This window comes from Sturnira hondurensis, unplaced genomic scaffold (assembly GCF_014824575.4).
Source record: "Sturnira hondurensis isolate 20B ecotype Veracruz unplaced genomic scaffold, ASM1482457v3 Scaffold0005279, whole genome shotgun sequence".
Classification (NCBI taxonomy): domain Eukaryota; kingdom Metazoa; phylum Chordata; class Mammalia; order Chiroptera; family Phyllostomidae; genus Sturnira; species Sturnira hondurensis.
The window spans coordinates 14,546,915-14,571,986 of record NW_028077910.1 but is presented as its reverse complement, the minus strand read 5'-3'; the positions used below and the strand labels follow the sequence as shown (position 1 = coordinate 14,571,986).

The 25,072-nt window shown below is 43.9% G+C and overlaps 1 protein-coding gene across 1 annotated transcript in view; it reads left to right on the top strand.

Moving 5' to 3' along the window:
* Positions 1 to 13,865: 13,865 nt before the first annotated feature.
* SCHIP1 (schwannomin interacting protein 1) overlaps positions 13,866 to 25,072 on the top strand; it is a 149,159-nt gene continuing 137,952 nt past the window's right edge. The window contains exon 1 of the mRNA XM_037046647.1: positions 13,866 to 13,881. The gene's annotated coding sequence lies outside the window, so the exon portion shown is untranslated. The remainder of the gene's footprint in view (positions 13,882 to 25,072) is intronic.

The following is a 25,072-nucleotide window of genomic DNA, read 5'->3' as shown; positions in this document are numbered from 1 at the left end:
CGTGGCTGTTTCTTTCCCCCTTCTGGTACCCCTATAATCCGGATGTTGGAACGTTTAAAGATGTCCTGGAGGTTCCTAAGCCTCTCCTCATTTTTTTGAATTCTCATTTCTTCATTCCTTTCTGGTGGGATGTTTTGTTCTTCCTTCTGGTCCATTCCATTGATTTGAGTCCCAGTTTCCTTTCCATCACTATTGGTTTCCTGTGCATTTCCCTTCATTTCAATTAGTTTAGCCTTCATTTATTCCTCTAATTTGTGACTAAGATCAATCAGTTCTGTGAGCATCCTGATCACCAGCATTTTGAACTGTGCATCTGATAGGTTGGCTATCTCTTGGTTGCTTAGAAGTATTGGCTCTGGTGCTTTGAGCTGTTCTTCCTGAGCCATAATGTTTTGGTCTGTTCACGCCTGTTATGTACTCTTCTTGGTTTTGATTTGAGAGCATTTGGGAGTATATTCAAATGGAAAGAATTGAATCCTTTAAGAAATAAAGAATGTTTTCAACCAAGCTGTAGGTAAGTATTAGGGGAATTTGGCAAACTCACATCTGTACAGGATACAGGAAGTTAAAATAACAAGAAAAGTGAGATGTCTGTTAAAAACAATTGCATACTACACATACAATGAAAATGGCATTTGACGAGCAACCTTACGTCGGGGGCACATTAAGGCACGCTAGGATTTATGCCACCTAGAGCCTGTTTATTGCTCATTACCAGCCTGTTGTTACCATAACCCAAATCGGTCCAGATGTTACTGGATCTCGTTTTTCCTGTGTATTACAGCTTTGTTTCAGAACACAGAAACCACCGTAGCTATTTTAAGCACAAAGGGCAAAGGGCCTTAAACGGGGAATTAGGCGCTCACAAAGTGTGCAGGTGGGCCCCCAGGACTCAGCTGCTGAGAACAATGGAGACCCCGCACCCCAGGAAATTGTCAGCTCTGCCTCAGACAGGAAGATGGAAAATCAGAAATTTTCTCTGAATTGTTTGTTCTAAGAACCATGTAGAAATTAGAGAGCTACCGATTCTGTGACGGTTGGCTTCAGAGCCATACCTCACCTGTTAAATCCATGCTGGCAACAAAGTAACAGTTTAAAAGAGGCTGTTCGCTTCACCTGTTGACCCCGACAAAGCTGGTGACAAGAATGCTATCCCAGAACCTTCATGGTGCCTGCCACCAGGGCAGCAGGACCCCTGTCTTTGAAATATCATCTGAGTGTATCTGATTGGTCAAAGCAAAAACTAAGTCACTTCTGGCTGCCCAGCTTAGAAAAGTCATTTTTAGCTGCCCAAACTCTGGGGGTGTGGGGAACAGGGGGCATGTGGAATGCATGCTAGGTAATCATCTATTTCATTCACCATATTAAATTGTCATGCAAAAATCACCTAAGCTTTTTCATGCTGGTGATTAACCAATTTTGAAAAGCTGATGGGAGGGCCATAATGTGGGAGTCAACGAAGTACATTTTCAGCTTCTTGCAAGTACATGGAGGGTAGTTTCGGGCCCACTTTACTGCATGGTAGGAGAGGTGCAGCCCTGCCCTTCCCCCAGCCTGTATTTGATAACAACTTGTATAGTGCTGTGCTCTATGTAAAGCACTAAAAATTGTACTAATTATTACAAGTAGTAAATGCCTGATAAAATAATATTCCAACAACACATGTTCACACAGCAAAAGTTTGTTTTTCTCCTCTCACCTCCCACTGACACTCCCCAGATGTAACCTCAAATAACATTGTGAAATAAATCACACTTCACCGTGTTTGAAACTGAATCTTCAAGAAGCATCCTTTCTTTCAGCTGGTCTACCGAGGGAAAGCAAGAGCCAAAGTGTTTGAAGTGGTTGGACTCATTTGAGAACCTACCCAATATCTGTCACGGGTGTTTAATGGAGCCACTGAGTCTGTTGACGGAAGAGTAGGCTAACTCTCCAACACAGAGGGTTTATATCCAGCCTGGGAACAAATATAATTTCCCATAACATAGTTTATAGGCTAGTGAACAAATATAATTTCCTGTACCCGACATGTTTTATAAGCTTTGTGGTAATCTCAAACTTTGTGGTTAATGGTCATATTTATTGTTAATATTTGAATAGCTTAGAGAGTGTCTTCTTCTCAGTAAACATTAAAAGAGACAAGCTGTAATTTATTGTAGTCTAAAAGGCTGTAGGCAAATATTTAAATTTAAATAAGACCTTTGTTCCCCTAGCTTGTCTTTTAACAAGTTCCCTTGCTTATTGTGCTCCTGTTTTCACCAGAAAGTGAAGATTCTGTGACCTTCTCTCTCTGTTCCTGTGGAAAAGAGTAACGCTCAGCACGCTGCAAAGCACTCAGATCAAAGAGACCTTCCCCTCTCAAGGTGTCTCATCAAACCGACAGGGAGCTCCAATGTTATTTACATTTAGCCACAGCCATGTCAGGAATTTAGCTTCTAACTTTTATTACCACAACGGTCTTACATGTGAGAAATTTGTTATATATACATTGTGCATGCACGTATGTGTGAATAGAGAGCAGTTTATGAATACACACACACACACATGTTTATAAGAATATCACTTGCCCTGGCTGGTGTAGCTCAGTGGATTGAGCACGGGCCTGCGAACCACACGATCGCGGTTCGATTCCCACTCAGGGCACATGCCTGGGTTACAGGCCAGTTCCCACGTTCCCGGCAGGGGACGAAAGAGAGGCAACCATACATTGATATTTCTCTCTCTCTCTCCTTCCCTACCCTCTAAGATAAATAAATTTTAAAAATCTTTAAAAAAAAAGAATATCACTTTCCAAACACTTCCACATCATATCTCATTTAGTTGTCACAACAACCATATAAGGAAAATAAGTTACCTATTATTATCTCCAACTAGGCTCCAATAAGTTTCGTATTAATAGCTGCATTAAGATAACTCAACTAGTGAAGCATCAGACCAGACTTGGGTCCTCATTTCTGAGTCCAGTGCTCTTCTCCCTAAACTGCATGTCTCCCCATAGAAATAGTAAAATGTAACTGGACACTCACAGTTCACATTCAAACTCCTGTGGGAACATGGGGAGCAGAAAGAGTTCCTCTCCTCATTCCAGCATTTGGAACCTGCCGCTGCTCGTGGCCAAAGGCTGTGTGTGTCCAGTGTCCTGGGAACCGGGTAAATATTTCACAGCCACTTGTCTGAATCTTTGACTTTAGTTCATCCAGAATTTAGATTCTAATTTGTTTCTTTTCCGTCTTCTTAGAGATTGGAGAACTACCCCTGAAGCTTTATGTTGCTTTTCTTATAATATGTTTATTTACATTTACTGATTAATTTAGAAAAATGTTTTCATAAAGATAAATAATTAGAAATAATAATTCCACTATCCAAATATTTCTACCAGTGAAATTTTTATATTTTTTTCTGTCTTAGCCAGATTGGACTATGGTAGTAAAACACCATAAACTAGGTGGCTTAAACCACCAAGATTTCTTCTCACAGTTCTGGAGGCTAGAAATCCAATGTCAAGGTTCCAGTAGACTCAGTGTATGGTTTGCAAATACTTCCCTTTGTGCTGTGTTCTCTCATGGCGGCCTCTGGTTTCTGCTTCTTGTTATAAGGGCACTAATACCACCATGGAGTCCCCACCCTCAGGCCCTCATCTAAACCTAGTTACCTCCCAAAAGCCCCACCTCCAGATACCATCACAGCAGGGGTTAGTGCTTCAATGTATGAATTTCAGAGCAGCAAACACACACAACCATCCACTCCCGGTAACAGGAATTCAGTCCACAGCACTTTTTTTCTTTATGGATGTAAACATTCTTGTAAATGAGATTATACTGTTTATTTTCTTTTGCAACATGTGGGGTTTTTTCTACAAACAGGGACATACCACAAATATATTTCCATATCATTACATTTTTTAATGATCTCACAGTGCAGTGTCAGAGTTTACTTTATATCCTTGATTGGGCTTGTGAGTTGTTTCTGTTCTTCGCCGTTCCACATGTGCTGTTTCTCTCACTTCCTGTCTCTTACGGAGCTGGAGCAGCTGACCCTCACCCCATACACAGCCCCTGAAAGAAGTGACCCTCTGCATTGTACAACACTCCTCTTCCCACACAAACGATAGTTGCTTGGATGAAGCCTGTTACTCTTTTGTCATTCAGCTACCAATCAGTTTAGGTCATTTTAGAATGTTAAGTAAGAGACCAAGTAAATGCCGTGCAAGGAAGCATTTCAAATGCAACATGCCTTGCAGCCTGACACTTGTAACCAACAGAACCTTGGCTGAAAGACTGAGGTGAAATCTGAGGCTGAATGTAATAATTTGTAACATATTTATGATTATTCCTTGGAATACTTCTTAGAAGTGAGATTGCTAGCTTAACTTTAGAGGTTTTTTAAAGGATTTTTTTGATGTATATTATCAGATTACTCTCTAGAAACGTTAAACTAGATTATTCTCTTCCCAACCACCACTAAATCACTATTAATTTATTTTTCCAATTTGATTTCCCAAATGGTATCTCATTGTTTCAAGTTGCACATACATGATTTCCAAGTGAGCCTTACCATTTTCTATGCGTGTTGGGCATTTCTATTTCTTCTTTTATGAATTGCTATTCACATCATTTGTCCATTTTTTTTCTGTTGAAGTAATCATATTGTCCTTATGGACTTAAAATAGCTCTTTATATGTTATAGGGTTTAATCTTGATCAGGATCTTTTTTATTGTGAGCTAGTGGAAGTTAAAAGGAAGAGCAGGAAAAGGTGGCCATAGAATGTGGGCAAAGGGCTGCAGCCAAAAAAGCACCAGGTGCGTCGACACTCCCTCTCCTGGCCCCCCCTCCTCTTCCCTTGTGTGTCTCTGACGTGGGGTGCGGGCGTCGGGGGCAGTCACAGAGACGTTCAAAGGAGTGTATACACGTAGTTGTTTTTCAGGGAAGTAACTTCCAGATCTTCAAATTTCACGTAAGTTATTCCTAAAATGGACTGCCTGAGAAGTCCTTTCCTACCCCCTTTTGTAATAGTGTTTCTCCCACTTTAGAAAATCCCACTGTGGTGATTTGGATGGGGAGGCTGCACAAAGCGCAATGGGGATTGAGTGCCATCACTTACAATGGCCTTCATTCCCATCTACGTGAACAAGGTTTTTCAGTGTTTTTAGTAAGAGATGCATTTTCAAGAATTAAAAAATCTTTTTCTTAATGATGACTGATGGGAAGCTGTAATACATCCACGTTGTTTCCATCAGTTATGCCGTCCATTAGTCAGGACAGTGTCAGCTACCTCACAGTAACAACTTCAAACTGCAGTGGCTTCACACCACAGAATTCTGTCGTTTGTCCACATCACAGGCTGCTGCAGACGAGGCGCTCTCCTTGGGCACTGCTGCCAAGGGGAATTTAGAGAACTCTGCTTCCGTCTTGCAACTCCACCATCTAGGAATTCCAGGCTTCCAAGTGGGAAGACAAAGGAAAGCGGAGAGAGAGACAGAGAGGGTGGTGGGAGTGGGGGGTTAGTGTGGGGGCATGGAGCAGAGCTCACCCAGTCTTGGCTGCCTACAACAGAAAACAACACATCATTTCTGCTCACACTCCTGATGGGAAACGGAAATGTAAACTTGCTGTTACCTCTAGGAAGAGGAAAGGATGTCGTGAATACAGCTCTGTCTCCGCTACAGGAACCCCCAGTAATAGTTGTAATGGCCACTCAATACAAGTGGATTTCTTTTTAAATAGTTATAGGTACAGGTCAGAAAAAAATTAATTTCCCTTTATTTTTATAGGACAGTATAAGGTAGATAAATAATCAAGTATCCTTTTTTTTCCTTTTTTTAAATATATTTTATTGATTATACCATTACAGTTGTTCTATTCCCCCCTTCAATCCCTTCCACCCGCACCCTCCCTCCCCCACCATTCTGCCCCTCTTAGTTTATAACCACGTGTCTCAAGTTCTTTGGATTCTATATTTCCCCCACTATTCTCGCCCTCCCCCCTATTTTCTACCTACCATCTATGCTATTTTCTGTGCCTTCTCCCCCCTTCTCCCCCTCCCACCCCCCTGTTTCTAACCCTCCATGTGTTCTTCATTTCTATGGTTCCACTCCTGATCTAGCTGTCCTCTTGGTTTGCTTTTGTTTTAGGTGTGGTTGTTAATAGCTGTGTGTTTGCTGTCCTTTCACTGTTAATATTTTTCATCTTCTTTTTCTTAGATAAGTCCCTTTAGCATTTCATATAATAAGGGCTTGGTAATGATGAACTCCTTGAACTTGACCTTATCTGAGAAGCACTTTATCTGTCCTTCCATTCTAAATGAAAGTTTTGCTGGATAAAGCAATCTTGGCTGTAGGTCTTTGGATTTCATGACTTGGAATACTTCTTTCCAGCCCCTTCTTGCCTGTAAGGTCTCTTTTGAGAAATCCGCTGACAGTCTGATGGGTACTCCTTTGTAGGTGACTGTCCCCTTATCCCTTGCTGCTTCTAGGATTCTCTCCTTCATTTTAGTCTTGGCTAATGTAATTATGATGTGCCTTGGTGTGTTCCTTCTTGGGTCCAACTTCTTTGGGACTCTCTGAGCTTCCTGGATTTCCTGGAAGTCTATTTCCTTCACCAGACTGGGGAAGTTCTCCTTTATTATTTGTTCAAATATGTTTTCCACTCGTGGCTGTTTCTTTCCCCCTTCTGGTACCCCTATAATTCGGATGTTGGAATGTTTAAAGATGTCCTGGAGGTTCCTAAGCCTCTCCTCATTTTTTTGAATTCTCATTTCTTCATTCCTTTCTGGTGGGATGTTTTGTTCTTCCTTCTGGTCCATTCCATTGATTTGTGTCCCCGTTTCCTTTCCATCACTATTGATTTCCTGTGCATGTCCCTTCATTTCAATTAGTTTAGCCCTCATATATTCCTCTAATTTGTGACTTTGTTCCTCTAATTTGTGACTATAATCTACCAGTTCTGTGAGCATCCTGATAAATAGTGTCCTGAATTGTGCTTCTGAGAGGCTGGCAATTTCTTGGTCGCTGAGAATTATTGGCTCTTGGACTTTGAGTTCTTCTTGTGCCATCTTTCGGGTTGTTCGTGCCTGTTCCATAGCAGGATCAGAGCCCTAAAATGTTCACTAGAACAGGGCAACTAAATCGCTGGGTTGTGACGCTGCATGTGGGGGCGGGGTCAAAGAGGGACTATGGCGTCCTGTCCGCCGCCTGCCGCCACGGCCCTCACCGGTGCTGCAGTTGCTGCCGTCACCGGGCCCACGCGTTTCGTCCCACTGCTCGCGAGTGTGCCACCGCTGTCAGCCCTCGCCCCCTGGGGCCTGCGTGGTCTGTCTCACTGTGCGCGAATATGCACCCACGGTCTGCCCCGCACCCCAGCTGGTTCTCGTCTGCCTGCGCGCCTGGGTCGGGGACCCTGTCCTGCCCGACCCTGCTCGCTGCTGGCTCCGCCCCTCTTACCGTCCCCGTTGAACGGTTAGATATAGTCAGGCTTCCGTATAATTCAATTTTCTGTCCTTTGGTTGTGTCTTTGTTTCTCCAAACCTTTGTTTTATTCAAACTTGGTTGTGGGAGAAGGCACAGTGTTTCCACCTGTGCCTCCATCTTGGCGGAAGTCTCTCAAGTATCCTTAATCCCACAAAAAATGTATTAAACTAAAATTCTGTAGAGAAATGGAAATAAGAATTCAAGGGGAGCCCTGGCAAGGGAGCTCAACTGGTCAGAACATCGTCCCACTTTGCCAACATTGCAGGTTCAATCCCCGATCAGGGCATATACAAGAATCAATCAACCAATGAATGCATAAATGAGTGGAACAACAAATATGTCTCTTTCTCTCTCTCTCTCTCTCTCAAATCAATTTTTTAAAAATTCAAGGAGGAAACAAAAAGATACAAAATTTGCAATTCTTACCTAGTGGCGTTGCAGGTGTCAAATTGTTATAGTATGTCCCATTGAATATATACATTATAACAAGTCGTTTAATCACTTTAAAAAGCCAGTATTTACAACAGACCATAAATTATGTCGTTTACTACTATTCAAACTTCTGATAAAATATTTTTATACTGCAACAGGAAACTGAAGGAAAGTGCATAGTTTTTCGAAATTCTTTTAGGAGAGAGTGAACAAAAATGTTGTAGCCCAGAGTTCTTCACTCCCCTTGGAAAGTGCCCACCCAATTGGAGTTCAGTATTTAAAAAACTAAAAAGAAAGAAAAATGAGTAGTTAGTGAAACTGCCTGTACTGAACTGGATTTGCAGCCGCCTTGGGCTGCAAACCCCTGACACTTATACCAACTTCCTGGGGAGCCGGACAACAGAAACGTCCAGGTACAGAACCACACTTGTCCCTGTGTCAAGGTGACAACCAGATCCCCGTCGGCCATGCCCTGCTTAGCTTTGCTGTCAAGTGGCCTCAGGGTTTAAATCTTTCGCCCTGAAGTGGGTGAATGCTTATTGCCTTGCTCCTCAGCTGTTCACATTGAACACTCTCCCAGCTAAATAAACATCCTAACACTTCCCCTGAATAATCCAAAGCAGCCTGTCTTTTTGACTGCCAGCGACAGCAGTTTTAGGCAGGGGTCTATCTCTCCTTCCTAAAAAGGCCCATTGACCTTTATTGCAAGTGAAATAGCTATGGGAACAGTAAATGGCTAACCTTACTGTACCATACATAAAACAGAGCTCCCACCAGCCTCCCCTCTCTCAGCTCCGGCGTAATAGCACACCTCGTAAAAGCCACACTGTATCAACGGTGCCAACCTTGACACGAGCCCGGCTGGGGGGTGTCCAAAATGGCTGGACCAAAAGATTGTCTGAGGATACTGCCGACTGCATAGCAGATGTTTCTTGACTGGAATTCAAGATCACTTTATTTCTGCATTTGCTCTTCTCGTAACTGGTGTGACAACTGGCAGTATGCTAGATGTATAGGAGAAGAAGCTTATGTGAAAAGGCCATCGAATGCTATCTAATTTGGAGATGGAAAAAACAAATTCTACTCTCTGGAACCAATGAAGTCAAAAGCTATTAGAAAGACACTTTCCCAGGTTTCAAACAATCACTAAACTATTGTAACAATTCTGTAATACCTACTGAGCACCAACCATTTGCAAGGTGCCATGCTGCAGGAACTAAGAAGAAGGATGTGGTCAGCATAAAAGTCAAGAATTCAGAAAATGCTCTCCTGGCCAAGTCCCAGTCACCCTTTCGAGCTTCCTGTTTTATCTTCATCACGGAATTCACCACTACCTGACATTTTCTGCCCTATTTCTTTATCGGTCTCTCTCCCACAAGGTTGTAAGCTCTGTGAATGCTGAGCCCATTTTGCCCTCTGCTGAGTCCCCAGTCTGCTTTAGACTTTCAACAAATTTTGCCGAAGAATGAGTAAAGTCCCACCCTCAGAAGGAGCGTGGACTCACAAGGGACAGCAAATAAGCCCCCAAGTATCCATAATATACAATTATTTATGCAGTAAAAAAGAGCTCAAAGAAAGCAATAAGGGGCTTGAAAAATTGAAGGATCTTATTTTGCAGAAAGAATTAACTTTCCTACAGGAAGGAGTTTGACTGGGCTTCAATTCCCTGGGCTTGCGTGGGGCTAGGGGACAGGGAGAACTGTGGGGTACACGGAGGGAATATTGGCTTCATGCCCCTAATGTTGTATGAAATGAAGTTACTAGCAAAGCCTTCATGATAATCAACAAATTAATAAGCCTTGGTTCAACACATTCGGTACCTGCGTCATGCACTGGTCAGTCCTCCTCCAAACAGTACCAGGTAACCCCTGACTCAGCCTTCTCAGCCCAGGTCACACCCATAGCATCGCCAGATGAAAAGTGTCAGTCCTTAAAAGGAAAGCAATCTGTACCTAAGAATAAAGAGGTCTCCGCAGGGTCTTAGCTCCCAGGACACGAAGTCAGATTACGAGGTGATTGTCTGGCTGGTGCCTTAGGGACAAACTACACGCCTGTGGGTGGGTCATGAGCACTTCCCGGAACAGGATGGATCTCTCTAGATGTTGTCCATCCTGGGCAGAGAAGGACTCTGGAAGAGGGCCTACTCTTGTGTCAGAGATGATCTTTCTCCTCTTTTGGGCGGGTGGTTGGCATTGCCCAGATGCCCAGAGGTAGTGGTTCTCTCCACACCTGCAGGCAGATGGAGACTGAAGCAAGTAACCAGCCCCGCAGGGGACCCGCAGACCCGTCTGGGAGGGGCTATGTTGTTTCTTTGTCAGTCACTTTCAACTTTCAACAATGTCTTGTTGTATTTTGTCCTGGTATCCGCTGTTGTGAGATAAAGAGGACCGTCTGTCTCGTGTTGGTTGGAGGGACAAAAGAGAGAAGCGTTTCCCTTTCTGTCACATCCCAGCTAAGGCCAGAATGGGCAGTGGTCACAGCAGAAGACAGTTGGGCTCCAAAACATCTCTTGAAAGTCACTTGCAATCGAGACACAAGGTAGAAAGACCAAAAGAGGCCCTGCCTGCCTCAGGCAGGCTGGCGGCACCTCCGAGAGTGTGGGGACCTGGAGGATACACTGGGGGACAGTTAGAGGCAGAGCTGTCCCTGGCAGTCAAGCCAGGGGGTGTTTGCCAGGTTTAGTCATTAAAAACAAGCTGGATCCACATAAACTCTCAGTAGAACTGAAATTTTATATGCAAATTACTTTTATAGTGGTAAGGAATTATCCATTTATTCTAATTTTTTCTAAGGTAGCATCTTGATTAAGGGTAAAATACAAAAAGGTTTTTTATTAAAGTGAGGAAAACACAATATTTTTAACATATTTAACTAATATTGTTGAAGTACTACCCAATTAGAGCAAAGAAAAATGTGTAAACAATTTTAAAATATGAGCCCAAATGATAACTATTTATATATGATATAGTTATGTAGCTAAAAGAGAACCACACAGAAGCTATTGGAAATGACAAGATAATCCACTAGGAATGCTGGCTATACAATGCAATAACCAATAACTTTTCTATGTAAGAACAAATTACAAAAAATAATGAAAAAATCCCATTTAGAAGAGTACTCAGAATAGTAAAATACCTTACAATTAAAAATAGTAAACATTCAGACCATATATAACTGAATATTGAAAGAATAAAATGGCATTCTCTATGTTTATAGTAAAAGTTAAATAGTATAAAGATGCCAAGTTTCTTGAAATTACATTATTGATTGAACGTAATACCAATAAAAGTGCCAACAAGATTTGTTTGGTTATTGTTGAGATCACATGTGGAAAATAAAGATATCCATTATATGTTTATTATAGTGGCAATAGCCTAGAAACAATCAGAATGTAGTCAATAGGAGATTGGTCAAATCAAGGTATATTCCCAGAGGATACCATTATGGTATCTTGCTGGGGGGGTTTTGTGTGTGTGTTTTTTAAGATATTATACATTTATCTTTAGAGGGGAAGGGAAGGAGAGAGGGAGAGAAATATCAATGTATGGTTGCCTCTCATGCGCCCCCTGCTGGGAACTGGCCTGCAACCCAGGCATGTGCCCTGACTGGTTTTTTTTAAGGGGATATTTGCAGGCCTGGATGTGGAATAATCATTAAGATCTATCGTTAGATAAAAAGACGAAGGTGCAGGTACATATATACACACATATATATGCACATACAAATGTCTTCATGTGTGTGCATATATACAGATGTAACACACAGACATGTCGATATACACAAACATATATAGTATGATGTCATTTGTATAAATACACATGCGTGCACACACACACACACTTCGGAGAGCACCCAGGCAACCTTGCCACTGGAGATGAGGATGAGGAAATAAGAGGAAAAACGCCTTCCCACCATATATATCCCTTTTATGCCATTTGGTGTTTTTATTATATGTATATGTTAGCTTTTCAAGAGAAAAAGTAGTTGTTTTTAAACAATAAAAAGGAATAAAAAGCACAGATGTAAAAAACGAGTGCTCTTGCAATGTAACTATCCGTTAAAATGCAAACAAGCGCTCCCATCTACGCAGCCGGCCGACTGCTACCCTAACCCTAGAGAAATTCCCACGGTGTGCACAGGTAGGCGTGTAGGAGGGGACAGAGCCGCAGCACGGAGCGGGGCACTCAAAATTGTCTTTCTGCATAGTACTTACTATTTAGAACGTGGATAAATATTTATAATAACAAAAAATTGGAAAAAATATCCATTGGCAGGACGATGGTTAATAAATTTTGGTTCAGCTAAATACTTCACAGTTAAACATGAAAAAATGTTCATTATAATGTTTAAAGTGAAAATTAAATTGTAGAACAATATAAGTAGTTTTTTGTATAAGCATAGACGTATATGGAAGGAAACCAAACTTATCAAAATATAAGTAGTAGATGCGGAAGACATTGTTTTGTTCACTTTCCCCCAGTCACACCTGCCTCTCCCCATCGCCCTCCCTCGCAGGGGTCCGAGGTCATTGATGGTGCCTGAATACCGGTGAGGTGGGTCTCACACACAGTCCTGGCCCCAGCCCCGCCTGTAGCAAACTCTTCTTCAAGGTGCAGAGCTCGCCTACAGCCACTGGCGTCATGATTGTTTCCCGTTCCGCAGCTTTGGTGTATCGGCTTCCCGGGAATTTTGCAGGAGGCAGAAGGGGCGGGACTGATGTGTCCCTGTGGCCCCACCATAACCCCTAACAGTACCTCCAGGTCCCTCTTCAAGGCGGGGCTTTCCCGTTTTATTTTTTCACACTTGGAACAACCGGCACCTATTTTTTTTAAAAAGTTTATAAATTTATAAAAATGTAAATGAACAAAAAAGGGAAGCCATGACCAGTCTAAGAATAAGTTTGACTTTTAAAATGAGCATAAAAATAACACGTAAAATGATATATTTTTACTGATGCCTCTCACTGTACTGTGTAAAGGATTTGTGACCACAAAAGAATTAATGATCACTGTAGTGAACCTAATGTCTGGTATTGGGCATAGTTAGCTAAGCAATAAAGAGAGAATATCCAGTTGGCAAGTGAAGAAAAAAGTGTGTGGCTTAATTTAGTGGTAACTAAATTAATCTCTACTTTTTTCTTATAATTGTTTTTAATACACCCCAAAACAGCAGTGCAGGTTTGCATTTCAGTGTCATTAGCAGAAAATGTTTGCTTTTGCAAAAACATACTCTCATCTGTGCCTCTCAGAAGTTAATAGCTGTCCTCCAACTTCAGCTGTGGGCCTCCGTCCAGCGAGCCCAAAAGTGTGTTCAGGAGTGGACATGGCCTTGGTGGAGAACTGTGTCTGCTTACCAGCTCAGGAAGGCCTCCTCCAGCTGAAATCTCAGTATCATGTCCACTTCACTCGCTTTCCAGGTACACCACTAATTTGTTTTAAGCAATCCAAACCTTACACCACAAGCTTCACCATTCTCTGCTCTTCTCTACTTTGAGTGAGGGGGAGGGGGCCGGGGCAGAGCGGGGAGGCCAAACGGCCTCTCCTCCATGAGAACAGCAGGATAACTGGTTTTCAGGAAGCCAAACTTGAAATAGAAGCAGAAGCCCTTTCATGTAATTGAGGAAGACTTCCTTGTCACCCTAAACCCTTTCTGGAGGGGCAAGCCCCATGTTAAGGGTTTTCAGGCCTTTTACTAGAGTCTGCAAAACACTCTTCTTGTGCCTTATCCAGCAATTATTAAACTGCCTACTATGACAGATCCTCTGGAACTGACAGCCTCCAGGTGCCCCAGAAGGCTGATGTCTCAGCAACATCAAGAGAGGAGCTGGGTTGCCCAAACAGGTTTCAAAGCAGACAAGTGAAATTGTCTTCCTTATATGGTGAAAAGCGCCCTGTCACTTTAAGGCCAAGAGACTTGGCTGCAGAAGGTCCCTGGGAAGTTTGCAGGCAGCCCTATCCTATGTCTGATCCTTGCAGCTGTGCAGGTGAGTTCTAAAACCTCTCCTTAGTTTGCCCTCTAGGATCTCTCTCATCCCGCAGCTGGTTGGAAATGCTGGTATAGAGGGAAAGAGAAGGTCAGGGTCAGTAGAGGTGGTGTTGTCTGGAGAAGTTTGAGTCAGAGGTAAAAATAAGGTTACTAGGGAAATATGCAGTAATGCAGCCAATGAAGATACATGTAATTTCCAGTGGAGAGAAGGCATCAAGGTTACAGAAGGCCCTGAGGCATTCCAGGACAGGGCAGGGGATACAAATTCAGCAAGTGAAGAGGAACAGATTCTAGGTAAGACCCTGCAAGGGTTAGTTTAGACTCTGGAGCAAAAGAACCTCATCACATGCAAGTTTAAACCATAGCTGGGAGGAAATAATATTTCTGCAAGTGTGGAAGGCTTTGCAGGAGCTACAGGGCTGACTGCAGCCGAGAAAGTATGCGTGAATGTTTGCAGTATCTACTGGCATGGAAGGCTGCAGCCTTAACCCTTCATGCAGCCTGGCTGCTTTGCAGGTGGGGTTTGCACAGAGCATGGGGAGGGGCTGGGGGTGCACGCGTGGAGTGTTGCAGTAGGAAAGTAAATAAATGAGTAAGACTGTGACTGGAGAAACACACCTCCCGTACCACAGTACCACCTGCAGAGAAGAGAGCTCTCTCTAAGCTGGGCTAATTTTGTGTCATCCACAAGAAAGGACTGGAAGAAATCTCATTTGAGATGATTATTGCTCTGTCATTTATGAATTCAGTTTCCTGATTTCTTTTCTCCCATGGCCTGAAGCCTCCAAAGACATTAATTTGAAATTAACTAATAGAACTTTTAGCCAGTTAAAGATGTGCTAGCAGAAGTGTATGTCTCTGAAAGGCTGAGATGAACACCGTGAGGGTTGGAATTTTATTGACAGAATAAAAAGAGGTGGGCATAGCTAGATGGTCATTTTCCAATGCATCCAAAGCCCTTTAACTGAACCCACTCCTCAGCTACAGTCAAAAAAAAAAAAGTCTGCCCTGGAATTTAAAAAGAGAGATGCCGAATTGTAGGGCTTGGAGTCGTCTTCCTCTGGGCCGAGTCTGGGCCATTCATCATCCCAAAGCCATTGGTTTCTCCACAGTTGTTGTGTGGGGGTGTGAACACAGAGGCAGGATTAAAATTCCTTACATACTCCATGCCTTTAAAATACTCATTCATGTGAGTAGTCAGTAAAGAATTCCTTTTATTATTAACCAACAAGTGCTCTATCCACTTGTTTTCTAAAGGCAGAGTGTTCATGAAAAGGGGTTTTGTTTTATCAACAAGGATTTGTCAGTGCCAGGGCCCCACTCTTCTCACTTCTGATGGGTTGGGCAAAGTGCTGACTGTTGCCTGCTGAATAGAAAGGACTGTTCTTAACTCTGAAAGTCACAGAGGACTCCAGCTGGGCCTTACCCACTCAGACACAGTGATGTCCCGAGCAAAAAAGTAACCGATGCATTCACAGTCTGGAAGAGGGTAGAGTGCGTGGGTATAACGTTGCTTCATTTTCTAGCAAGCCAAATGCAGAAAGCCGCGTCAAATATACTGCCTTCAAATGTGAATGCTGCCAAGAAAAACAAAACCTCATCCCCAAAGCTTGAAAATCTCAAAAAGTAACACGCTGTGATCTTTTATAAGCTAAATTAAGCCATTTAAAAAGAAAAAAGAAAGAAAGAAGATGCCCAACTTCCTAGGAAACCCACTCCTGATTATTAACAAGGCTCATTGTCTGGAAGTTCTTCTTAAACCAAACCCACTTCCTCTTATTTTGTCTTCAGAGGCATGAGGAATAACAGTAGGTTGCTTTCCTTTGGTATAAAAATATTCCATATGCTCAAAGAACAATAGTAAACCATCTTAGAATCTCAATAAAGGTGGTCTATCCAAAAAAGTAAGTTTAAAAAGCATTTTTAAAGACAGAGGCATCTCTCGCAAGTGTCTCAGTAACAAGCAACGGCCACTTTTCTGTAAAATCTCCTAACACAGCTGTGTTTAAGCACATGATTGGTTTCTATTGTTCACTTCAGGTCATTTTAAGAGCAGGTTCGCCGTACTTGCAACAGGGTTGTGTATAACGCACTTTTACACTGAACACGTGCTCTTTACCAGCTTAGGAAGCCGGTGGTAAATTTCAGCAGCAGATACATTTCATTGGAAGTACAAATCACAGCCTATACATCAGCTGGAGATGGAGAGCTGTCATTTTCAGCAAAAGTAAGGGCAGGTCAGCCCCATGGCCTTTCTTCTAGCCATGGATTAACACTGCCTGTGGGAGGCTGGCGTTTAGAATCCACACCTGGCTTAGTTTTGGGTGGTGAACACACAGTACAGTATACAGGTGATATATTAGAGAATTCTACACTGGGAACCGATATAATTTTGTTAACCAATGGCACCCCAATAAATTCAATAGAAATTTGGAAGAAAACAAAAAGAATCCACAGTTGGCTGCTTAAAGCGGCTGTGAGACTCCGGGCTGGTTCCCTCATGCGTCTGAGCCTCGGTTCTATGGTCTGCCCTCCACAGTGATAGTGACAGCCGTGTGCGTGGTGTGGGAGGGCGGGGAAGTTGGCCGTGTAGCTGCTCAACAGTTGTGTTGTTGGATCCTTGTTCTTTAGTAAGAAAAGACTAACCTTGATCTTGTCTACATCCTTCAGAACAATCTTCAAGTATGAATATGCGTCTAAGAAAGTGTAAATTAAATTCTATTTCTTTAAAGGTTTTATTTATTTATTTTTAGAGAAAGAGGAAGAGAGGGAGAAAGAGAGGGAGAGAAACATCAATGTGTGGTTGCCTCTCACACGGCCCCCCACTGGGGACCCAGCCCACATGTGCTGGGTATGTGCCCTGCCCGCGAATCGAACCAGTGACCCTTTGGTTTGCAGCCCTCACTCAATCCACTGAGCTACTCCAGCCAGGGCTTAATGAAACTTGAAGTTTCTAATTAGGTGGAACCAGAGAGAAAGAGACCTCATTGCAGGGGTTACCTTTGGAAACAAGTTTAAAATCTGCTGGGTCACGTGGGGCTTTGGAATGATTAAGTTCTTTTTAAAAATATTGTTTAACTGCTGACCCCAGAGGAAGTACCTCTTTGTCCTGTCCACCGGCAGAAAGGGTTGCAGCGGGCGAGCAGGTGGTCTGTGCTGAACGGGTGGATTAGAGAAATCCTGGTGGCGTTGCATCTCTTGACACATGTTTTTGTTTTAATTCTGTTTTATTGATTATGCTATTACAGTTGCTCCAATTTTTCCCCCTTTGCCCCCCTCAACTCAGTGCCCCCCACTCCCTCAGGCGATCCCCCCCACCATTGTTCATGTCCGTGGGTCATGCATATAAGTTCTTCGGCTGCTCCATTTTCTACACTGTACTTTATATCCCCATGGCTATTCTGTAACTACTTATTTGTACATCTTAATCCCCTCACCTCCTCACCCATTCCCCACACCCCTCCCATCTGGCAACCATCCAAATGCTCTCTGTATCCTCTTGACACATCTCTGACTCACCTTCCTCCCTTCCCCCTTCTCTTCATGTTGAGCCCGTCAGATGTGATTCACTCATGAAGTCACCAAGCCGAGGAAGTTTGAGGAAGTGTCTAGACCAGCTTCCTGCCCTTCGGTCACAGCGGCACTTGTAACAACCAAAAACAATGCCCACCTACCTCTGCTCAGGGAAAGGACCTTTCAAGTTCAGTCTGTTCTCTTCCTGCACTGGAAAATAATGGGGTTAGGACTGCCCCTAACCCTATAATAAAAGCCCACTTTCTCTTAATATGCCCTGAGTCTGTCCTTTATGTTGTCACAGATTGCTGTGGGAAGTTGCCCCTGGGGTGGGGGTGCCGATATGGCCACAGCCTCGGTGAGGGGCAGCACGCCTGGTCTCCTCTCTGGTTAATCCCCTGGTGTGCAGAACTTCTTCTCCCCTGACTTCACCACTTCTATTCTCCTTCCCCCACCCCATCTCTGCTGCAGGAATCCCCAAGCTAGAGAGAGCTTGCCTCAGAATTACCTGGAAGGTTTATTGATACAGTGTTGGGACCCATCCCCAGAGTTTCTGATATGTAGGACTGGGCTGGGGCCTGAATATTTGCAATTTGTAACAAATTCACAGGTGTTCTGGGGACCCCACTTTGGGAACCACCCCTCTGATCCCACAGTCAGTCTCACTCATCCCCTGCATTCTGCGGGTAAAAATAGGGCTTCTCCTCCCCACAGTTGTATGTTCCGTGCTCACTGAATTCTAATCGTAACAAGCATTGTGCTGAACAACCTTACAGACATTATTCGTATTTTCCCCAACAACCCTGCAAGTTTGGTATCATGAAACTAAAAAGGGTAAGTAACTAAGATCTCACACGTGACAAGGGGCAGATAGGGTATTTAGATGCAGACTTATCTGGAAAGATGTGCTCTTTCCACTCTTCAAGGGCTGGCAAATAGGTGTTTAACTTGCACATCAACTCTGATGTATTGGTAGCAGCTGCCTGGCACTCCGGGTGGAGGAGTCCCAGATGGAATGGGTGCTTGGCATGGGGGAGTTCTGCAAAGGGCAGGGTGTACCCACTGGGAGGGTGGGAGAGGAGAGTGGCAGCGTGGGTGCCATGGACTTGCGGTCCCCACACAGCACCTCGTTCACGGACCAGGTTTTGTAGGCTACTAGAATCAGAGGAGAGGTGGGCATTCAAATTTGTTCCACAGGGAACAATAAAATGTATTTACTTTTCCTCCCCATTCTCTGAAGGCTGAACCTAAGTTTCTGAGCCTAGGTTTGAGAAGGTATCATAACCTATAAAGTAATAAAATAAAATGCAATGGTAGATAAGTAGTGGTAGTCACCAAGGACATTTAGCCTTAAACTTGAGCAGACAAGAGAATTATATTAATTATAGGCTGTGTATGTTATATGTCTTTCAGTGTGACCTATCTAGTGGATTGCCTTATACTGAAACAATGCCCTGTATCTTAATGAGGAGGTGATGGCAATTCTAGTTTGCTTCCTCCGTCCACCATTAACATTCAGGGTGGGATGTTTTACTTTTAAGGTCTTCATACTTTACCTGAAAAATGAGTGTGAAAATGCTTTTCTGCTTCTTCCTGATGTTTGTTATGTATGTGATTAAATGACTTATAACTTAATGGCATCTATTATTTAATCAATGAATGTTTTTAAAATGTATCCCCAGGCCCTGGGAACATAGTAGCAAACAAAACAGACTACTGTCATGGAACTTACATTCTAGGGAGGAGGGGCAGGCAATCAATCAGTGAACAAATAAAGAAGTGATGAATGTGTGTAGAGAGACTGACTGTGTGTATGTGTGTATGTGTGTGTGCATTGCTATTTTAGATGGGGTGGTCAGGGAAGGCCTTTCCCAGGAGGTGACATTTAAGCTAAGACTTGAATGTGGAAAAAGAGCCAAACAGAGATAGTCTGGGATAGCAGTAGTCCAGGCAGAGAGAACAGCCTGTGCAAAAATCCTGAGGCTGAAGTAGGCAGGGGCCAGATCATGTAGACTGGTAGGAATTTTCAAGTGGGGGTGATGAACCCCTTACCCCTGCCTAGAGGGTGTTTGGAGGTGTGCAGGTGGTAATGCAGCTGTGAAATGCTGGAGTCGAGGACAGAACACTATTGGCTTTTCGGGGACGGGGATCAGAGATACTGAGCATTCTGCTTTGGATGGACACACCCCAGACTTGTCCTACTCACACTGCCCTGCAGATACTGTCTCTTGAGAAATCCTAAGAGCCTCTAAGGCCATGGGGAGGAGTTTGAATTTTATCCTAGGAGTGGAAAGCTGTTGGAGACTTGCAGGCTTTAAGAGATTACTTCAGTGGCTGAGTGGAGAGCAAACTGTAAATGAACGAAGGTTAAAAACAGGGAAATTCAGCAGGCAGCTGTTTCAGAAGTCAAGCGTGGAAATGATGGCGGCCTGGGTAGGCGGAATAATGGTGAAGGTTTTGAGAAGTATTTCTACCTTTAAGAAGAAGTCTGCTAGATAAATATAATGTGTTGTTTCCCATGACATCCCTATGTTACCCTTTTTTTCCCTCAAGAGATTTTTCAGTTTCAGAATCCACTGGTTTCCTCAGTATTCACTTAAGAGATTCTTTCCAGCAGCAAATTACAGAAGACTCCGCTCTTGCAAATGCAAGCCCTTACTTATCCTGGCTCTTTAACCTCAAAGATCTATGTGCATTTCAAGTTGTTCATAGCTCAGGAAGGTAATCTATTTGATTTGGGCTTGTAAAAGAGATAAAATTACATGCGCTTCCTGAATAATAATATGTGATTTCTCTCTCTGAAGGGTCAATAGGAATTAGTCTACACAGATCATCGTACAAAACCAGTGCTTAGTCACGGGAATACCAGGGACCAAGTCCACATTTGTTCTGCTGAGAGAGGAACATTAAGTGAACATTGAAATCTCTTGAAGGGATTGCAGGCATTTCAGGATGAATTTTATTTAAGCATTGAAACCTTGCAGATAGTGTTCAGGTGTGTCAGCTCCTCCCCCACAAAGGCCATTCGGTCCCCAAAATGTTAGAGAATCCCCTCACTGCTGTCTTCTCTCTCTAACCACCACTTCTTCCTGCACCCCCACAGGAAATGGTCCCCAGACTGTACTCAGAGCTCACCTGCAGGAGAAGCCATTTCTCACATACCTAGGGGGAAGAGCATTCTGCACCCCCGCCCCTGCCCCCGCCCCACTGAGCTGAAGGGGGTGAGGCAGGAGAAGAAGAAAGAGGAGGCAGGTGGTTCAGGCCATCCCCACACTGTGGATGGTTCCACTGAATGTGAAACTCAGGAGGTGGGTCTTCCCACTTTAATCTTGTATCCTGAAAGCAGAGGGGATCAGACGCCAAAGGAACACTGGGGACAGGATGCGGGTGAGGCCGCACATCTCAGCAGCCAACTAGAGCTGATGGAATTGGGTACTCACCCATCCACATCCTACCTTCCAATTTCTAGTTGAAACTGACATAGAGGAACAGAAAAAAATTTTTAAATGTGTCACCTGATCTACATAAACCAAATTCCCAGGAATAAAAAAAACAAGTGGTCTTATTTAACTATAGCAACCAAAGGAGAGGAAACTCTGCCTTCATCTTTGGGCACAGGTGTCGTCCTGCCAGAGGCAGGCCACTTCACTACCTAGTGCAAAAGGGGAACCAGAATCATGTATCAGAAAGTAAGAGCATTTAGAAGTCCTGTCCCAGCCACAGAGTAGTCATGCAAATTTGGACAAGGTCACCTTCTTGAGCTTCAGAAATAGAGTTGATCAAAAGTTCTTTGAGGCTATAATTCCTAATGCAGCTCAAGAGCTTCACTGCCCCTCCCCCCCAAAGCCCCTCATAAACCTAACCATCCACCTTGACCAACTCTTATTTCTCTCTCTTGCTCTGAATTTATAACTGTCTTCATGCCATCCCCGCTGGCTCTGGAAACACTCCCATCAGCGCCCCAGAACCCTGCTGCGGTTCCTTCTTTGCAGATCTCTCCCCCTCTACCAGCTTCTCAGCTTCCCTGAAAGGAGGCACCAGTGCCAGTTTTTTCTTTGACTCTGGGGCTTAGCAGGCTACCTGACACTTACTGGGTTTACTGCACACTTCGATGTCCAGCAAACGCTTGTTGTTGAATGCATGCATGGGGAAGATACAAAAATAGAGAAGAAGACCAAGCAATTCAAAGCTCAAGAGCCTCCTTTTGTTAAAAGCCATACATTCTACATGCTGCCCATAAGATCCTGGACTTCTTAGGGAGAGAGAAAGGAGGAATTGTAGATATTATAGCAATAATTTTCCAGTATCACTGTTTCGACTACACTGTGTCTCTGCTGAGACACACCAGTTCCACAGACTCTCAGAAGTACTAGTTTTACCTAGTCTTTATGGAATGTCTTATATTTGTAAAGAGCTAGTATAAAACTGCTGAGCAGAAATTTCCAGATCCCTTACTCTGTGACTTGATGCCTCTTTAAGCTGTTCCCAAGGTCAGGGGGAACCCAAATCAGAAAGTTTAACACTGACCATCTATTGTCTTCTGAAGCCTTGATCCTTTCACTTATTTAAAATTCATAACCACCATGGCCTCATAATTAGAATTGCTGAAGAGCCCAGGGAAGGCCTTGTGGGAGGAACCCCTTCGCCTGTCTAGCCAAGTTACCAAAAATGGTAAAGCCTTGCTGGTGCGATGCTGGGAAGAAGGGAGGGAGCGGGGACTAAGAGCAGAGGTGGCCTGCAATGGGACAAATCCAATCCTGGTTCAGTTCCCAGAGTCTGGATTTGAGGGGACTGAGATAGGACACGGCATCAAAGCTTCTGGGCAGTGGCCAAACGTTTGACGAGCTTTAGCCTAACCAGGGAGGACCGTCGTGCTACAGGGATTTCAGCCTCAGGAAAGGGGTCGAAAGGTGAAGGGAAACGCAGTTGATTGTGCCTCTTCCCTGACCAGCCCCTCTGCTGAAACCATGCTGCCAGGAGGGCTGCCGAAGGCTGGGGCAGAGACACACTCCGCCAAAGTGTGTGACCACCAGGGGTCTCCCCGAGGGATACTGAGTGAGCATTTCTTCCAAAATACTGTCTGCAAGGCAGACAGTAACACACATCTCCAGCCTCACACACCCTGTGCATGGGTCTTCCACCTGTTTGTCTGACCCCTATTTGCAACCTGAGTAGCCAGTGTCATGAACTCCATTAATTTTACTTTTCTTGTCCACTGTGAAAAGAAGCAAGCCTCTTTGTCCCTTATTAGTACTGTCCTGGGGGCAGGGAAAGACACCATCACAGAGGCATCAGGCAACTATAAGTTTAATGACAATAATAAACCTTATTCAAACCAGAAAGAGCTGGGCTTTGGTGGGCTTCATGGGGTCCAATCTACGGGGCACAAATGGGGAAGGCTCTCGGAGGTGCACAGGCTTTGTCACAGGGGCTGGTGGGGCGGTCACATCCGGAGATTCCCTTTGCTTATACAGATTGTTGTCTAGGGTGTGAGCTTGCATAAGGGGCTGGGGCAGCTTAAGGCCCCTGTACAGGCCTCTCGGAAAAAAAGAATGGATACTGAGGCAGCAATACCATGGAGTAGCTTTCGACACCTTATAGCAAAACTGTAAGGAAAAGCGAGGGGTTAAGCTAAACTCTAGGGTAACGCTCGGGGTTGGAAGAGACAGACCGAGAGAGAAATGTGACCAGGGTGGAACAGAGAAGGATTTCGAGGGGCCAGAATAATCTGACTTCAAATGGAGAGGTAGGAAATGCTGGGAATCATTTTGTCATTCTCTAAGCTGTGCGCCTACTTTTTATGCCCTGCTTTGTGTGTACGATATATTTTAAAATAAAAAGATAAATTTTACCCCCTCCATAACAATGAACACACAAGGTCTGAGAGCAACTGATCGAGAACTAAAGAAGCCGCTGAAACCACATCAGTAAGACCTTAAGTGAAAAGCTAAAACACGAAGCAGGAGCCACAGAAGCAGCACAGGTCTCTCCGTGAGGCTCTGTCTCTCTCAGTCTCCCTTCCCCCCACCCCCACAGCCCACAGCCCCCCCCCCCGCCCCCGCCTCACTTTATCTCTCTGCCTTCACTGGTAAAATTGCTGCTGACTGGAAAAAATTTTGTGGGAGTGAGGAGCGTCAGAACTTATCTATGAATTACACTCGAGAGCAAATAATTTTCACCCCCCATTCCCCACCCCGTCCTGCTTGTCAGGGCAGGACCGGGCAGGACCGACTGAGCACACTTTCTCTTCCCAAGTTGAAAAGTGGAAAATAATGCCTCCTCCCTGGAAGCAGGGGTTCTCGTGCTAGAGGCCTGCGTGGCACTGAAGTGTGCGCAGCAGGGCGGCTGTGCACGCCGCGCTGGGCGAGCGCCTGGCCTCATCCTCACCGGCCATTCCTGGCGCTGCTCTCTGTCCTGGGCTCTCCATTTCGCTCTGTGCACTGGCGCGACATTTCTTTCTTGCTTCACTCTTTACATGCCTCAAATCGCCCATTTTCCCCCTGAGCTCTCGCGCAGCCAAGTTGCCTGTATTTGGTTCCTTTGATCTTTCTGTTAAAATCAATCTCTTCTTCTAATTATTTTCTGTTCCACTTCTTTGAACCCCTTCCAATTGCCTCCATTTCTCAAGGAGCCAGGTGTTGAAGAAGCATCTGCGCGAAGTTCAGGCAGAATCAGGTAGAGGCAGCCACTTGCCCCCAGGTCTTTGCTGCCTCTTCTTTAAGCAGCGGAGGTGGTTCACTAAAACACGTGACCACCCAGATGCCAGAAGATCACCCTGCCTTGGGCGGGGGCTCAGTAAGTACCGAAGGAAGGAGTTAATTGGAGTCTCTTTCAAATGGTCCGGACTAGATTATAATTTACACTTAATTTGCTTCCCCATCTCCCCATCAGCCCAGGTCTCTTTCTGCTTTCAGGTTTTTCTTTGTGGTTGAATAATTATTTCATAGCTTATTTCTTTGATGCTTTAGTTTACACATTTTTAAATTAAATTTTCTTGTTTCCCAATATTATATTTAATCTCATTAGTTTAATTCCCGTCATGGGATTTTGCTAGTAACCTTGTTTAGCAGATTCGGGTTATTTATAAATTATTCTATGCTGTCCTTTCTCCCGGTAACTGGTAATCATGTTCATATTGTCTTATTTTTAATTTCTCTTTATTAGAGTAGATTTTGCTTCTAGATTCATTAATTTTCAGTGTTTTTCTAAGTAGCCACAGCACAAGGTTCATCATAGTTTGTGCTCCTGACATGGGTTTGCATCAAGAATAAAGACCATTGTCCTAAAATGACGTGATGTCTAGGATTTGCTTCAAGATAACCTAGTGGGAGGATGGGGGGAGAAGCAGGGATATAGGTGAAATAAGGTTGCCATGGGTGGGTCCTCGCCAGAGCATGGGTACACGGGTGTTCAGTGTAATATTTAATCATATAGATGTTTGAAGTATTTCTATAATGTAAAGTTATTTTTTAAAACAAAAAAGAAACACACAGATATAAAGTTGATCATATGGATTATCTTAGGACTTAGACAAAGGGAATTCCTTCATCATCCTTCAGTGACCTTTTTATTCATTGGTGGCTGGCTCAGCCGTTCCTCTGCATTCCCTGCAAAGCTTAGCCTTTGCTCCTCCTCTTCCCTTCTTCCCAAACTCTCTCCTCACCTGGAAATGTTAT